This window comes from Artemia franciscana, chromosome 19 (assembly GCF_032884065.1).
Source record: "Artemia franciscana chromosome 19, ASM3288406v1, whole genome shotgun sequence".
NCBI lineage: Eukaryota > Metazoa > Arthropoda > Branchiopoda > Anostraca > Artemiidae > Artemia > Artemia franciscana.
This window is the reverse complement of record NC_088881.1, coordinates 337,594-355,998: the sequence shown is the minus strand read 5'-3', so window position 1 is coordinate 355,998 and position 18,405 is coordinate 337,594. Positions and strand designations below refer to the sequence as shown.

The 18,405-nt window shown below is 34.0% G+C and overlaps 1 protein-coding gene across 1 annotated transcript in view; it reads right to left on the bottom strand.

The window, feature by feature from the left end:
- LOC136039133 (polycomb protein Scm-like) overlaps positions 1 to 18,405 on the bottom strand; it is a 155,367-nt gene that overhangs the window by 30,926 nt on the left and 106,036 nt on the right. The window lies entirely within an intron of this gene.

Genomic DNA, 18,405 nt, shown 5'->3' with positions numbered 1-18,405 from the left:
CACTAAAAATACTTTAGCATAAAGAGCGAGGTATTTATCGCCTCCTAAATACCTCGCTCTTTATACTAAAGTATTTTAGAATCCCTCATATGCGTAATACTCTCTGTTCTTTTTAAGTTTTAATGCTAGTCCTTACTTTCAATTGAACAAACTTTTTCATGTTTATTTTTTCATTGTTTTTTTTTATAGTAATGCTAGAAAATCACACGCCATTTTCATTGAGTTTCTCCTCCCCCATGACATATTCCTCCAAGGAAATATCCTCCAACATAGCCCCTCCCCTCAACCCCACCCCCAAAAACCAAAATCCCCCCTGAAAACGTCTGTAAACTTCCCAATAACCATTACTGTATGTAAACACTGGTCAAAGTTTACACCATATCAGAGAACCCTACCATAGAGGTTTCAAGCTCCAATCTTCAAAATGCGGAATTTCGCTTTTTTTCAGAAGAAACATCGTCGATGCATGGTTTTGTTTTTCTCAGGTGATTGTATCAAACCGAAGGTCCAAGATAATTGGGAGGGAGCTCATTCAAACGTAAATTTAAAGCTCTTTTTGAGTGACAATACAGATTGAGCTAGGGCAAAGTCTTGTTATCAGCCATTTTAGGGCACCAAACTACGAATTTACCCTAAAAAGGACGAACTCGCAATCCGTTTAAAATTCTGAGAAGCTAATTGATTCAAAAGTATCAGTAACTATAGTTTAGGCTTCCCAATTGCAAAAGACGTAATGGCAGTACTGGATTCAACCAAGTTGATTGGCTTTATTTGTAATGAAATTAGGCTACGTTTGGTTATCTGTAATTGTGTATCAGCTATAATGAGTAGGGGGTTGAATCCTTGTTTAAGTGGGGGTAGAGTTGATTCCTAAACAAATTCATTTTAATGGAAAAACTACATGCTCTTCATGAGGCTTCAGTTAAATGTTGAAAAAGGTAGGGGCGAGAGAAGGAATTAATTAAAATGTGTCTCTGTACAGCTAAAATGTTTATCTACCAGCACAGAGATGAAAAAGGCAAAACAAGCCATCATCAATCCCGCCAGGAAATTTCTTTGGGGTGGCAAATACCGCTAGGAACTTAGTTTTCAGCAATTTTAAATGGTAACATTTTTCTTTTTCTATTTATATGAATTTATTTAAAGAAATGTATTTTAAATGTATTCAATGTATTTAAAGAAATGTATGTTATGTATTCATCGATAAGAAAATCCTTTTGTAGAGGTTGTGATGGCTTCAGTTATGTAGAAGATCATAAGTCTCACAGAATTTCCATCTATACTAACAATAATACTCCTTTTCATCCGACAAAAATTCTTTAGTAGTAATATTAACAAGGAATTTTTACCAAAATTACTATTCTCCGCCAGTTTTTTAAGTATATTCAAATTTTATCGAAAATTGCAAATTTAAACGTAGGGCTGTATTAATCAAACGTACAATGATTGGTTTATACATTGTAAAAGCAATTAACAAGGGATTTAAAGGACCGGTGCCTCAAATTAGCCTGTATCTCGGTTAGGCCTGGGCATGATTTGACAAATGATCAGAAATTAAATAAAAAAAAGGAGCTTTATAACTGAAAGCAAGGAACAGATTTGAACGGATTATTCTTTGTATGAAGGGGGCTGTCTGTTCCTTAGCTCCTTACTCTTTACTACGAAGTTTATTTTTTGTCTAAATTTCTTAAAGAAAATTTGCAACCGGCAAAAAGAGATTTTTCAAAGCACTAAAAAGCTTTTGTTGAGTGAATAAAGTGTTGAGAAGGGGCAGTCCCCCTTATATACAGAGTAATTTATATTCGTTTTAAGTTTTTAACTTGTTCATTGCTTTAGTTGAAAAACCATTTCTATTTTTTGACTGCATTTCATGAAAATTTAAAGTTTTCTGAATACAATACTTTTAGTAACGCAGAAAAAAGGTCAATTTTTCAATTATCTCTGTTTGGATTTTGATGGGTAATCAAACAGTTGGTGGTAAGGAACTGTAAGCAAGGAACGACCCATTCAATAGTAACAGAAGCTCTATAATAGAAAATACCAATAGATATATAAAAATAATTGGCTTATTATGCTAATTCCAAATATACAAGTTTCATTAAGTTTCATTCTTACCCATCAAAAGCTAAGAGCCTGAGAAAATTTGTCTGATTTTCAAAAAAAGGGGGAAGGCCCCCTAAAAGGCATAGTATTGTAATGAAAATCAGACTATCAGATTCAGCGTATCAAAGAACCGTTCTGTAGAGGTTTCAAGCTCATATCTGCAAAAAATGGAATTTTGTTGTTTTTGCCAGAAGAAAAATCACGGATGCGTGTTTATTTGTTGTTTTTTCCCAGGGATGATCGCATCGACCCCGTTGGCCTAAAACGTCAGGAAAGGGCTCATTCTAACAGCAACAAAAAGTTCTAGTGCCGGTTTTAAGCGACAAAAAAATGAAGGTAATTAGACCCCCTCTTATGCCACTTTTCCCGAAATAGTCCAACCAAAATATTGAGATAGCTATTTTGCTATCTCAAAATAATTAGTATTTGGAGATAAAATGATCCCCTACAGCCCTCGAAGAAAGGTTTTTAAGTTATAAAATTTACCCATTTTTACGTATAGTATATGTATCGGGAAGTATTTATGCATTTTCTGGAGTGGGGACGGGAGGATTAATTCTTTGCTGGGAGGATTTTTCAAAAGGAGCATTTTCCATGGAGAGGGAAGTTTACTGGGGGTGAACTTTTCAGGGGAAATTTTACACTGGGTAAATTATTGCAGAATTCCTATACAAAATTTCTTTTGTTTTCTCTTTACCGGTTCAATTTTATGCGTGGGGATGTTAAAGATAATTGCCCGGGGTAAATTTTTGCCAGGATTGAATTATCCAGAGGATAATTCATAAGAGGATAATAATTTCCTGGTATTATTTAAAAAACGAGCGGAAAAAAAAAAAAAAAACAATTTTTCTGAACTGAAAGTATGGAGCAACATTAAAACTTAAAACGACCAGAAATTATTACGTATATGGTGTGGGGGGGCCCTAATCAAAACCTCACTCTTTACGCTAAAATTTAATATTTTTTATTTAAAAAAACTACTGAAACACTAGGGTTATTCAATTAGAACAATAAGCGAATTTTTTCCAAAGCCCCGAAAAACTTTAGTGCGAAGAAGAAGGTGTCGAGAAGGAGGCAACCTCCATATACTTATCGCTTCAAGTTGTAATGCTGCTCCTTACTTTCAGTTGAGAAGAACTTGCTGTTTTTTTATAATTTAAAGAAGCTCAGAAACAAAAAATTTTCTAAAGGCAATAGAAAAAGTATGGCAATTAAAGTAAAAGAATACAACAATTTAATAAGTGAGTAATTACAAAAAAATACACAAAACAATAGCCAAATTACAAAAATTAAGACATGTCACCCCTGTTGCATAGTAGTTAGATACCTTCGCGACACTTTGAAAGGCCGAGGGTGTTTTATCTATTCTTTTGTTTGCAGAAGCGGACAACTTAAGAAAACATCGTCTATACAAGGTGGCGCGTGCAACTCGCAGCAGAAAGGTGTAATACATTGTATCATAGATACTCCAGGTTACACACCAGAGGAGAGGGAGTTCCAAACCCCTCGGCGTGTTCTTACCAAAATTGAAAGTAGAAATCTCCTCAGTGAATATTTAGGGTTTGTAATTTCCAAGTTTGGTATATTTGCAGAAGTTTTTAAGTTTCGAAATTCACACCCACAAGAAAAATTTCAAATTCATCCTTGATACGTTAAGCCATAATCCTTCAATTTATTACTACAGCTAAAACAGCAGTATAAGTTGGTTTTCCTAGTATCAAATTAACACGCTATTGACGCGCTGTAGCTTGCTTTAGCACCCTTTTTTGTTAACGATTCTTTGTATTTTTGTTTGACCGCAGAAGCCGACATTCTATTAAATCAAAAATAAAAACTAATACTGCAATAAATTGTAAATGTATATTTTGATTTAGCGACAGTCCTATAAATTTTATGCATACATGTTGGAATTGTAAAAGAATAGGTATTATTCGAACTGCAAATATTTCTATTCCTTACACTTTGATTGAAATGAATTGAAAAGTGGATTCTTAACTATAGAACTGAAAGTACGCATGAGACGCTTTTACAAGATTTGTATCGAAGGTGGTGGGGGACAGACCTGGATGACTGCCTCGATGTGCGTGTCTGGTGCGTGAGGTGGGGGGTCTCGTACGTGGCTGGTGGTGGGGACTCGGCTACTAAGCCCAGTGTGTGTGCTTGGTACGCGTGTTTACTCTAAGTATTTCGCAAGATTACGTGTCGAAGGTTAAGGGGGTTTAGACAGATAGATACTTTATTAGTGACTACAACAGAAACCTGGTATTTTACATCTACAATTGCAACAAATGTAAATTGGCGCTAAAAGAAACGCGATTATGAGGGTTTACCACGCATAATTACGTTTTGAGAAAACACTGGCCATTCATGACCTTCAAAAAAAAGGAAAAAAAAAATTAAGAAACCGAACGAGGGCGAATTTTGTCCATTAGAAAAAAAAGCAACGAAAAGCCAAGGTAAATATTTCGGCAAAGACCTTTGCTAAGTCGTCCTCCGCACTTAAAAATGGAAGTAAAAAGACGAGTGTAAAAAAAAAAAAAAAAGTGAAAAAACTAACTTTTCGATGTAACTATACGGCACCAGAAAATTGACTGAATAAAATTTATTTATTTTCATTCATTTTGTCTTTTATTTATTTGGCTTGCTTTTTGTTCTGTCATTTATCTGGTTTGATTTTTTTCCAAGGGATAGTTTTGTTTTTCCTTAATTCTACTTAATTTCTTGGGTTTATTTTCCTTTGTCAAGTTTAAAGTTGTTCCTCGAATTCCTGATTCTATTTTTTCTATTCTTTGATCGAAAATTAAGAGAATGAAAAGAAGAATCAAACCACATATACAATAGCTACTCCATGCTTGTTTTTTTCTATTTCTTCTTTTTATTCAATTTTGTTTTTAGATACCTTATTTTTAAAGTTCGTTTTGGTCTACATTCCTTTCCTTTTTAGATACCTTGCCGTATACAGGATACTGGTCATAGACCCGCTGTTTCCAAGACTTTCTTCTTTGGCTCTGTTATGGTTGGCCCGTTTGGTTTAAGATTTTTAAATTGTAAATTGAAGAAAAAACAGACTGGGGCACCCTATTTGTGGAAGCTTGTGGCGCATGCCGCCCCCCCCCCCCCTTGAAAAAAAACAATTGAGAATTTTAAAGGGTTCCAAAGCTAAAACTGTTAATTCAATTCACAAGGTACAAATAATTCAAATAATTATTATCATTCAAATAATTCAATAATTCAGATAATTCAATAATTCAGAATAATTCAAAATAATTCAATTCACAAGCTACAAAAGTAGCTTTTTTTATTCTAAACCGCGTGAAACGGAAGAATAAGAAGAGAAACCAGGTCTGAAAAACCCTATTTAAGTGATAATTAAAAAGGATGAAAACCCGTAGAGTTTATCTACAAGATCATAAATTTTCAAGTTTACTTTTCTGATGATTAATGTCATTTTGACAAGAAAGATAAAAGGGTAGTACAGACGTCCTTTTTTTAATTGTGCGAAGGTAACAAAGAGGGGTAACATGAAGATTGGTGGCATTTAGTCATTAAATTTATATATTAGCCTAATGAGGCCCAGGACATTACCTTACAGGCAATAGTATCATAAAAAAAAATGCTTAGAATGATGAAAATTGATTGACTAGTCAGTTTAAAAAATTGTTACTTCCGTTAGAGGCAAAAACCCCAGGTAGGATTGTTATTTTCAGCAGTATCATCTCTATTTTTCTCCTCTTTGTAAGTTGTATTCTTCCTTTTTATATATTTGTGTGTATGTTTTTTAATGTGTACTTCTTGTATTCCTTTTGTACTTTTATTTAGTCTAGTTTCGTCCCTCTGTAATATAGCCTTTTACTTTTAAAAGTTCGTTCATCGGATTTCAAGCATCACAAAAAAATTACAATGTTAGCCTGCTGAACAAAATGGCTGTTCCATAACACCTTTGTCACACCTTAGAAAAAATCGGGATTGAGATCCTTATATTCACTTTGTTATTTTTTGTTTTTTAAAATCTTGTAAGGTAAATTTAATTGGAATTTTCTTCAAGAAGGATTTACGAACCTCTTACCATCATTACAAATAACAGTGATATTATACAGGGCAAAATGGCCTCCCCCTCCTCTCCACCGTCCTTACGGTCCAGTTAGTCCACTGTTTTTCCGGTTTTCAAACCTCATCCCTTCCACCTGAACAAATTTCGGTTTAAATTCTTATCTTCGAATTCGGTCAAATTCTCAAAATAATGCGTTTTATATAAGTAAATTTAGTTGAACGGTGGCCGAAGCAGTAGTTGCAACCTAGTAAAGGATGAGTATCGGTCAATAGTAACCCAAAATTAATTGTTTTGAAAACAGGTCAGATTAAAATTAAAAGTCATCATTAGGATTACCATGGCTTAAAACCCTATTAAGGAATCTTATTGTCCCCTGGGTTGAAAAGCAAGGAAAATCATTTTTCCTTTACTTTTTATTACTAAAATTATTACATTGAAATTAATTCTTTATTATTACGCCTTTTTTTACTTTTTGTAATGCTGGGGCATTCCTCATGAAAAAAGGAACTTTTTTAATAATGGGGAAAATAAATATTTTTTATAAAAGAAAATAAAAATGATTCCAAGTAAAACATAAGTAAAAGGTATATTATGAATGATCTTTATTTGACTCAAAGAGTCAAAAGGGTGTAGAAAAGAGTCAGAAGAGTCCCACTCTTTGTGCTGAGAAGAGAATTCGTAATATTTTCGCTCTACGGTTGTTATGTAAGATGTGGTTCTACAACCCAGAGCCTGTTCCTTGTACGGTGCAATGCATACTGCACCGTATGTGTAGTTATATAAGATGTGGTTCCACGACCCAGGGCCTGCTCCTTATATGGTGCAGTGCATACTTCCACCGAACCCTGATGCAATACGTACACCCAACAAACTCTTATCATACCCCTGGTGGTAGGCGTGCCCTTGATCGTGAAACACTGTTATGAGGTGTCTTGAAAAAATAACTTATGTCACACGGGATGTGAAAAGTTTCAGCAGAATTTTTCATCGAAGCTCATTTCTCCTCTGAATAGTGACGTCCAATGGGGAGCAGGGGATCAACCCCCTTCCCTCAGGTTTGGATAAATACCTTTTTATAGCATTTTCATTTAAAAATAGCTTTTTTGGTACTGTTTTTGGAAACAAATTAGAAAAGTAAAAAATTCCCCCCTATATTTCGAAAATTTCCCTCTCTAATTTCCAATAAATGATGCCTCTACCTCCAAAGAGAAACATTTTCACTTCACAATAACATTTCTCGCTTTTCTCACCCCCTCCCCCCCAAAAATCTCATTGTTTCTCTGAAGCTTCAGACCTATGTGCAGACATGGATTCAAGTAACTTAAAAGAAAATGTCTAAAAAACAAACAAGAGGCACTCTTGACTAATTACGCCTATTACGGAGAAAAGCCAACAATAATATCTTTTTTTTCTTAGTCATTTTAATCTTTACTTTTCAAATTAGCATTTTTACCTGAAGTTAACTTAAACCAACAGTAGCCTTTTGTTTAGTAATGACATGAATAGCTTTGCGCTGCACTTTTCTACCGACAATTTAACTAATAATGATACAGAATTGTACTTTGGCTAGTTGAGCCACGTCTATGTATCTTTTCCCAGACGAGGTTAGCCAAGTGACGTCAAAATGGGTTCTCAACCAATGCGGATCAGCAAATATTTGCTTGCAAAGGCAAGTAGTGATTAGTCATTTTGCACGACCTCACTCACTTTGCCTAAAAGGCAAGTGATAGAAAAGTGCCACAGTAGGGTTGATAGCCCCTATGCCCTCTCAAGACCAGAGCACAATTTGCGCTTTACTGAAAACAAAACACGTTTGAAATGTTTTCACCTTTCTTACTTTCATAAGTGAATAATTATCAAAATCTTAAGGAAGAAATGTCTGTATTATGTCAACTAAACTGACAATCTACGGTCATTTGTTTGTTTGTTCTTTTTTTTTCAGTAAAATGCAAATTGTGTTCTGGTCTTGAGAAGGGATTAGGGGTTATATACCCTACTCAGGTTAATTTTTGCTGGTTTTGAGTTTGACTCAGCTATTTATTATAATTTATGTTCGTTTTAAGTTTCATTTATTTATTGACAGTGATTTATGATAGTTTTACGCTTGGAAGATTATGTGACTTTATTTTTGCTCATTCTTGGCTTAATGGAGCTCTTTACTTTTCTTTGAAAAACTGTCGGAAAAAGTTTTTTAAATTAATCCATATATAGAGGCCTGCAGTGTGCCAAGTGACGGGGCCCAATGGCTGGTATTTGCAAAATTGTTGTGTATATATTTTAACAAGGGATTACAACAATTCAAGTATCTTAAAAAATAAAACCAAAAGTACGAAGCTTAGTAGATATCGTTGTTAGAAATCAGACTTGCTTTAATAATCAAATATCTTTGAAAACACTGCAATATGATGGCTTTGTCACCACGCTCCCGGTACTATCCCTCAACGTCAAGTTGCTTAGTAGTCTCAACGGCAAGTTGGTTTCATGTGAGTTTTGTTTTATCAGGGGTGTATACTGGAGCGGGTAGGGGCATTGTTTCGTCTCTAGATTTTCCCCTCCTAGATTTTGAAAAATGCCTTTTTTTACGGTATTTCAAAAAAAAAATCATTTTTCTATATTTAAATTGGAAAACAGAAAAAAATTAAACCCTCTCTTAGAAGGGGAATATTAGATTTTGCCCCTCTATATTTCCATAAATAGATACAACTGGATTTTTAGTACCTTTAGTACGTATCTTTAGTACCATGCAAGAGATGCATAGGTGGCAACGAAAATAGGGTTGGGTTGTGCCTTGGTTACAAAGTGGCATGAACGACCAAAACTATGTGCTAACGACGATTTCTTTAATCAATTGTAATTGAGTACCCATAATATTTTGATAATTAATTCCGTTTTTTAGTTTTGGTTACTATTGAGCCGGGTCACTCCTTACTACATATCGTTACCACGAACCATTTGAAATATTAATCCCTTGGCCTCAGAATAGTGGCTTGAATTGGTTGTGGTGCGTGTGCTCCCCAAAGATATTTGGCAAGTACCTTCATTTTTTTTGGGGGGGGAGTGATCAAAAATACTTTTTTGTTGAAAAGATCGGGAAAAGAAAAATTTGCATCCGTCCTACATTTACAAATTCACTGTGTCCCTCCCCCAAGATTTTTTTGAACTTACGTTAATGTCTCTACCATTCTCAATGGTACCAAAAAGAGATTGGGTCGTTCCTACATCCCCAAACTGGAAGATCCAAGCTTGCGATAATGTAAGAAATATTTTCCCTGAAAATGGGATTTTCAAACCCCTATACCCTTTGAAACATTTTAAGCAATCTTCGGGAATGGCCAAGGTTTAACTGACTTATTTAATCAAAATCATAACCATGCGTTTCCATCACTCAATACCATGCATTCATACCTTTTTTCTTAAAGGTGTTTATCTATTCTACTTCCTCATTAGTCAAATACCAGTTCTCTTTACTCACTTGTTGAATAACACCAAGTAGGCCAGGTAACCGAGTTCACCGTTTCCATTTCATTCATAGCCACTAACATTCCACAAGGAAGTTCAGAACTTTACTCATCAACGGTTTCATTAAGACTGCCCGCTCATGGACACTGAATCGAAAATGTGGAGGAATGCTGCTGTTTCGTGAAAGGCAGCAGCCAACAGAAGCAGAGCTCAAGCTGCTTTAACATCGACATCTGGCTACTAAATGGCTTTAGGTGCATAATTTGTCGCTTCAATAAATATTAGCGCTCTTCTTTAGTTTTGCATTAATCAGGAGGTATCTTAACAAATGATGACTCTTTAATTAATTGAAGGTTTTTTTTTTATTTTGGGGTGAAAGTTCGGTGTTGGTTTTGTGACACAATCCTTGATTTGGCAAGTATCTATAGAGTTTGCGCTGGATTTAGGATCCTTTGTCTGAGAGGGCGAGGGCTTGAATCCTAATGTACCCAATTATTTAGTTTGGGACGGGGATCAGTGGCGTGACTCTGTAAGCTCAGGCAGAGTCGACCAGGAAGGGTGTGCGAAAGTACAGGATGGTTGGCTCCAAGCCCCCCTTGCACTTCCTGACTGAAGGGCCAAGAAACGGAGATCAGTTCCACCGGTAGGGCCTGTAAAGTCTAATGCCGTATTCTTTAACTTATATATAGCATTGAAGGGGAAAAAAAATCAGCTTTCAGACCCGCGGTACATTAACGTCCCTACGGTGTGTTAGATTTTAGGAAAAAATGCATTAAACTGCTTTCACACTACGTTTGTCATTCTCTATGCAAAAATGTTAAGCTACGTTAAGTATAGCTTCCACGCTCAAAAAAGTTCTTTCACACTAAGATAACATAATAATCAATAAGACCATCATAATCATTGTCTAAAGTCATCACAATAATCAGAAGCAAATTATTTAATACTGAAAACGTGGAATGGAGATACCAGCTTTGATCAAGCGTCAAAGGCTTTCTAGGGAAAGTTTATTAATTTACTTTCAAAATTTATTAGTTGCTGATCCAGAAATTCCACTTTGTTGCTGCTATATTTACTTTTCCATAACGCAACATAAGCTTAAATAACGTAAAATTTTAAGCAGAGCTTGAGTCTACTTGGCCCTGCCAACGTTATGGAGGTTTGATAACACCGCCTAAAGTCTTAAGTTATGCTTGGTTGAAAGATTCTAAAGCGTAGTGTGAAAGAAGTATTATACGCAGAAGAAGAAGTTTTTTTTTATTCCAAATTTCTAAGAAATCTTAGACGACCTTTTAGAGCTTGGCTACGTATTTCTATAGCCAACTGGAACTATCTATTGTGACAAATCAAGAAAAGATCCTGAAAATTTTAATTAGTTTTATAAAATGCTAATGCTGTGGTAGGCCATCTGTTGACAAAGTGATCGTTTCTCTTGTAATAATAGCAATGAGCGCGATTATAACGTGACAATGTAATATTTAGATATATTCCATCCAGTTTAATATTTAATTCGTTTCATTTAAGAATGTAATTTTTTCATTATATTTTAGTTATACTACAATTTGTTATTGTTGAATATAATTAACTAGTAGTGAAATGTATAGTAGTGAAATATATATATATATATATATATATATATATATATATATATATATATATATATATATATATATATATATATATATATATATATATATATTAAGGCCTTATTCAAGTGCTAATCTATATTAATCACTAATGTAGGAAAACAGTCTTCCTTTTCTCCTTCTGTCTTTTTTTTTTTTTTTAAATGTGTTTGCGCTGTTGTATTGGTGATTTCTATTTTCATTATATATATATATATATATATATATATATATATATATATATATATATATATATATATATATATATATATATATATATATATATATATATATATATATATATATATATATATATATATATATATATATATATATATATATATATATATATATTACATAAAAAAAACTAGTTTTTTGAAACTGAAAGTAAGGAGCGACATTAAAACTTAAAACGAACAGAAATTACTCCGTATATGAAATGGGTTGTCCCCTCCGCAATCCCTTGCTCTTTACGCTAAAATTTTTAATTGTTTTAAAAAGCAGAATTGTGGCGAAGAGTCAAACTTTAGCGTAAAGAGCAAGGGATTGCGGAGGGGACAACCCATTTCATATACGGAGTAATTTCTGTTCAAGTTTTAATGTCGCTCCTTACTTTCAGTTAAAAAACTAGTTTTTTTATATGTAATTCCTGAACGTTTTTGAATTAATGCATGTTTGATTTTGGTTCTCCACACATAAATTATTAAAATGAAATTTGCGTATTAATTCCTTTTTTGGCTAAATGACTTGCTCTTAGTTTTGATCAGACGATTTTGCGAAATAAGGGGCGGGGAAAGCCTAGTTGCCCTGCCATTTTTCGGTTACATAAAAAGGCAACTATAAATTTTAATTTTTAACGAATGTTTTTATTAGAAAAAAATATGCGTAACTTAAGAATTAGCTTACGTAACAAACTTTTATATTCTTAAATTTTTATTATGTATATGAGGGGGTTTGTACCCTCGTTAATACCTCGCTCTTTGCACTAAATCGTAAGTTTTGTCCCAATTCTTTAAGAATGATCCCTGAATCCAAAAGGCCGTAGAATAAATAGTTGAAATTACTAAAAATACTATAGCATAAAGAGCGAGGTATTTATCTCCTCCTAAATACCTCGCTCTTTATGCTAAAGTATTTTTAGAACCCCTCATATGCGTAATAATCTCTGTTTGTTTTAAGTTTCAATGCTACTCCTTACTTTCAATTGAAAAAAACTTTTCCATGTTTATTTTTTCATTGTTTTTTTTTAGTAATTTTAGAAAATCCTGCGCCCTTTTCATTGAATTTCTGTTCCCCCATGACATATTTCTCCAAGGAAAGATCCTCCCACATAGCTCCCTCCCCTCAACCCCACCCCCAAAACCAAAAAAAAATCCCCTGAAAACGCTCTACACTTCCCAGTAACCATTATTATATGTAAACACTGGCCGAAGTTTGTAACTTGCAGCCCCTCCCCCGGGGACTGTGGGGGAGTAAGTCATTCCCAAAGACATTGTTATTATGGTTTTTGACTATGCGGAACAAAATGGCTATCTCAAAATTTTGATCCGTTGACTTTGGAGAAAAAATGAGCGTGGGAGGGGGCCTAGGTGCCCTCCAATTTTTTGGTTACTTAAAAAGGGCACTAGAACTTTTCATTTCCGTTAGAATGAGCCCTCTTGCGACATTCTAGGACCACTTGGTCGATACGATGACCCCTGGGGAAAAAAACAAAAACTAAAAAACAAACAAACACGCACCCGTGATTTGTCTTCTGGCAAAAAATACGAAATTCCACATTTTTGTAGATAGGAGCTTGAAACTTCTACAATAGTGTTCTCTGATACGTTAAATCTGATGGTGTGATTTTCGTCAAAATTCTATGACTTTTAGGGGTTGTTTCCCCCTATTTTTTAAAATAAGGCAAATTTTCTCAAGCTCGTAACTTTTGATGGGTAAGACTAAACTTGATTAAACTTATATATTTAAAATCAGCATTAAAATGCAATTCTTTTGATGTAGCTAATGATATCAAAACCCATTTTTTACAGTTTTGGTTGCTATTGAGCCGGGTCGCTCAATAGGTCGTTCGTTACCACGAACTGTTTGATATATATATATATATATATATATATATATATATATATATATATATATATATATATATATATATATATATATTAGCCAATTCGCATACTAATTTAATACTAAAAAACGCCAAGTTTTTCATTCTTAAATTTATCAATTTTATACAAAATTGCCATTTACTTTGGATTGCATTTTATTGCCAACAAAGGTATGTAATAAACTTTTATAAACTTTAAGGAAATCACATGATCATAAATATTGGTATCTTAATACCAAAACATAAAAAGAGGTGCAATGGTTATAGATCAGTGAGAATTTTTTTAAGGAAAAATATTAATTCTATAGCTTGTTAATGAGATCCCCTCCAAATAAAGTGACCTAGACGACTGTTTAGTTCTCTCGTGTGCAGATGTAGCTTTTTCTGAAAATTCAGGATGTAAAAAACAAATCGGGATCTGCATTAAATTTGAGGATTTTGATATAATTCCGTATCTTTCATATTTCAAGTAAAAGGGCAAATTATAGCTTAGTATTAAGTGGTTGCTGGGCGAGAAAGGTTTATGTGAAGGCAGTAAGTGAAGGGGTGAGTTATGTTATTTGTTTAGTGGTGGAACTTGGGTATAAAAGAAAGTATATGTGTAGGGTAAGCTTAGGCCAGACGTCAAAACGGTCCTTACTTCTTCCCGCTGTGTGTTGGGAAATCGAGAAAACTTTTTGCATTTGTGGTGGAATATAAAGAATTGGTAGATTTGAGGACATGGTTTTTGGTAGAAAGTTTTATTAATAAAATCAACCGAATCAAAATAACGATAAAGAAGGATTCTGGGGAAATTCCTGAGACTAAATACTATGGACTGAACCACAAAAATCTTTTTCTGTAGGTTTATAATAGTTTTATTTACGTACTTAAGTGTTTGAAATTAAATCCTGTCACCTGTTCAGCATAAAGAAAAGTGTATAAATTACCGTGAATGTTCAAAATTCGTTTTTCTCCTTGGATTTAGTCAGCGCTGCTTGTGATATTTTTTTAGTTTTATGCAAGGTTTGATGGTGACAAGTTAGGTTAGGTTAGATTTTTAACCCGTTTCTTAGATATATTAAATAAAAAAAAACTAATTTTTTTAGCTGAAAGTAAGGAGCGACATTAAAACTTAAAACGAACAGAAATTACTCCGTATATGAAATGGGTTGTCCCCTCCGCAATCCCTCGCTCTTTACGCTAAAGCTTTTAATTATTTTAAAAAATAGAATTGTGGCAAAGAGTCAAACTTTAGCGTAAAGAGCGAGGGATTGTGGAGGGGACAACCCATTTCATATGCGGAGTAATTTCTGTTCGTTTTAAGTTTTAATGTCACTCCTTACTTACAGCTAAAAAAATTAGTTTTTTTTATTTAATTTCTGAACGTTTTTGAATTAATGCATGTTTGGTTTTGGCTCTCCTCACATAAATTATTAAAATGAAATTTGTATATTAATTCTTCTTTTTGGCTAAATGGCTTTCTCTTAGTTTCGATCAGGCGATTTTGAGAAATAAAGGGTGGAGAAGGAGGTCTAGTTGCCCTCCAATTTTTCGGTTACTTAAGAATGCAACTAGAACTTTTAATTTTTAACGAATGTTTTTATTAGTAAAAAATATACGTAATTTAAGAATTAACTTACGTAACAAACTTTCATAATCTTATATTTTATTATGTATACGAGGGGGTTTATACCCTCGTTAATACCTCGCTCTTTACAATAAATCGTAAGTTTTGTCCCAATTCTTTAAGAATGACCCCTGAATCAGAAAGGCCGTAAAATAAATAGTTTAAATTACTAAAAATACTTTAGCATAAAGAGCGAGGTATTTATCGCCTCCTAAATACCTCGCTCTTTATGCTAAAGTATTTTTAGAACCCCTCACTTGCGTAATAATCTCTGTTCGTTTTAAGTTTCAATGCTACCCCCTTCCTTTCATTTGAAAAAACGTTTTCATATTTATTTTTCATTGTTTTCTTATAGTAATGCTGGAAAATCCTGCGCCCTTTTCATTGAATTTTTCTTCCCCCATGACAGATTCCTCCAAGGAAAGATCCTCAGACATAGCCCCCTCCCCTCAGCCCCACCCCCAAACAAAATAAAATCCTCCTGAAAACGTCTGTACACTTCCCAACACTGGTCAAAGTTTGTAACTTGCAGCCCCTCCTCCAGGGATTGTGGGGGAGTAAGTCATCTCCAAAGACAAAGTTATTATGGTTTTCGACTATGCTGAACAATATGGCTATCTCAAAATTTTGATTCGTTGTCTTTGGGAAACAAATGAGCGTGGGAGGGGGCCTACATGCCCTCCAATTTTTCGGTCACTTAAAAAGGGCACTAGAACTTTTCATTTCCGTTAGAATGAGCCCTCTTGCGACATTCTAGGACCACTTGGTCGATACGATGACCCCTGGGAAAAAGAAAAAAGAAAAAACAAACAAACAAATAAACACGCACCCGTGATTTGTCTTCTGGCAAAAAATACGAAATTCCAAATTTTTGTAGATAGGAGCTTGAAAATTCTACAGTAGGGTTCTCTGATACGCTGAATCTGATGGTGTCATTTTCGTTAAGATTCTACGTCTTTTAGGGGGTGTTTCTCCCTATTTTCTAAAATTAGGCAAATTTTCTCAGGCTCGTAACTTTTGATGGGTAAGACTAAACATGATTAAACTTATATATTTAAAATCAGCACTAAAATGCGATTCTTTTGATGTAGCTATTGATATCAAAATTCCATTTTTTAGAGTTTTGGTTACTATTGAGCCGGGTCACTCCTTACTACAGTTCGTTACCACGAACTGTTTGATAGCGTAATTTAACCCAACCTAACCTAATTTAACGTTTACCGTCTAAGCTTGCATAAGATTGAAAAAGATATTTCGCAAAGCCATTTGAATCCAAGCAAATAAAAAGGAATTTCGGACATTCACCGGTGAATGTCGACATTAACTAAATTTCGGAAATTCACAGTACCATTATATATTTTAGAAATCGAGGAATAGCCCTCTGAAAAAGGGACAAGATCTTGGTGAGAATTATTCATTCAAAGTAATGCTGTTTGAGAACCTTAAAGTGAGCCGTATTTTCCTGCGAAGGATGATAGTGGATGCTTGTTTGTTTAATTTCTTATAGACAAAAGATAAATAGATAGATAGTTAGATACATAAATAGAATGATAGAAGACAGAAGATGGAATGAAATGATTCTCTTTGTTGTTCAAGGGGATAGGGGGCTGTAACTTTCCTCTTTTAAATTTTGGCAATGACAATTTCTGTAGTTCAGTTTTCATTTTGTTACACGACCATTTTTGAGGAATTTTAGGCTTTTTTGAAGTTCCCGTAAATTCATTCTCGGAATAAACTTTTAATTTACAATGTCTTTTTTAAACGCGTTTTTAAATTTTTTAATTTTCGGTTACGATTGGCCAACGTTCGTTCTTTACTAGGTGGCAGCTATCGCTGCAAGCATGATAGAATATTTTCATTTCACAAATCGGATTATTTCTCTTCTTAAAAGTTCATCTTAAAAAATTCTGGATAAAACAATTTAAAAATTGAAATTAAAATAAATTTTTGATTAATTGAATCCTCCCCAGACACCCCCCAGGAAAGCAAATTATTTCAAGTGTCACGTAACAAACAAATACAGTCTAGTTTACCTTCTAAACCTCCTAAAATACAAGACAAACACCTTTTTAACTAAGTTTAAAAAAAACTGTATTGCAATCTAACTTCTTGATGTGAAGGGCCACGGAGGCCACTTAAAGCAAAAAAGACATAAAAATAAAACCATTTTTGTCCCCCTGAACCCATCTTAGACCTATTCACGCTTTAAAATCTCAATTTTTTAAAGATTTTTATTGTGGTTATTTCAAAACTAAAACCGATAAAATAAAAAGGCAAAATCAATTAATTAACTCCGCAACACTTTTCATCCTTACAAATTAAACATTAGCAATCTGTTGATCATAAAGAACACCACTATTTTATACACCACAAAGAAAAGCTGCACCTTCTTAAGCAGCTGGGCTCAACATTTTCTTAGTTTGTTTTTCGGGATTGTATTGTATCAGATTAACGACGCTTCTTGACTACTAAGGTCCCTGCGTCGGCCCTGCAGTGCATTCCTGCAGCATGATTCGATCTCTGGGTCCTGTACTACCAAGCTAAGGTCAACCCAACTGCGCCACCACACGACTGTTTTGGGGATTATTTCATTGAAAATTGAATTCGCGAATTTTGCTATTTTTAAAGATATTTATGGTTTTCTGAGCTTCTACCCAACCAATATACAGGCTATATGTAGCTTCATGTAGCAATAAGAAAACACCTTCATTCTATATCTCTATATGCTGGTGGTTGGAACTCTTAATGAAGTACAAGCCGGTTTTTTTTTCTGACACCGTCTTACTGAAACACATAAACAGGAAACAGAAAAAAAATCGTTTATTTCTTTTACCAAATGATTTTTTCCATAAAGAGCAGCTCTATTTCCAAAAAATTATTTTCAAAAAACTTTGTATGGGCTACTTGGTATTAAGCAAATACCGGTAAGTTTTTTTTTTTATTTTTTTTTTAAGGCTCAATAACAACCAGTGCAGCAGCCATAACAATCATTACAGTCAACATCCACATAAACCTCTGCATTGCAAAAAGTAGCGTTAAAAAAGGGAAAAAATTGCATATATTTCAGACACGATATTCAAATATAGCAATATTCAAAGTATAGCTGGTCTGCATGCAAAATGAGTTAGGTACAATTATTCTGCTTATTATGAAGTAAAAAATGTTTTTGACTTCAAACTGTCCAAATACTCTACCCCCCCCCCCCTTTAGCGCAAATATATAGCCCAAATTATATATTTTTCATCTATTCTGTCACTTGTCTTTGTCTTGTCTCGCGTTAAGCTGAAAGAAACAAACGAAGAAACAGGTTTGTTCTCGAGTTCTAGATAGCGTAAACTTAAGAGAGTGGCGTATAATACACAAGTACCAAAATTCTTCTCCCTACGGAAAGTAAAAAACACAAAGCTCAAATAAAATTGTCAAATTTTCTAAAGCCTTTTCTTCTAAATCCAAT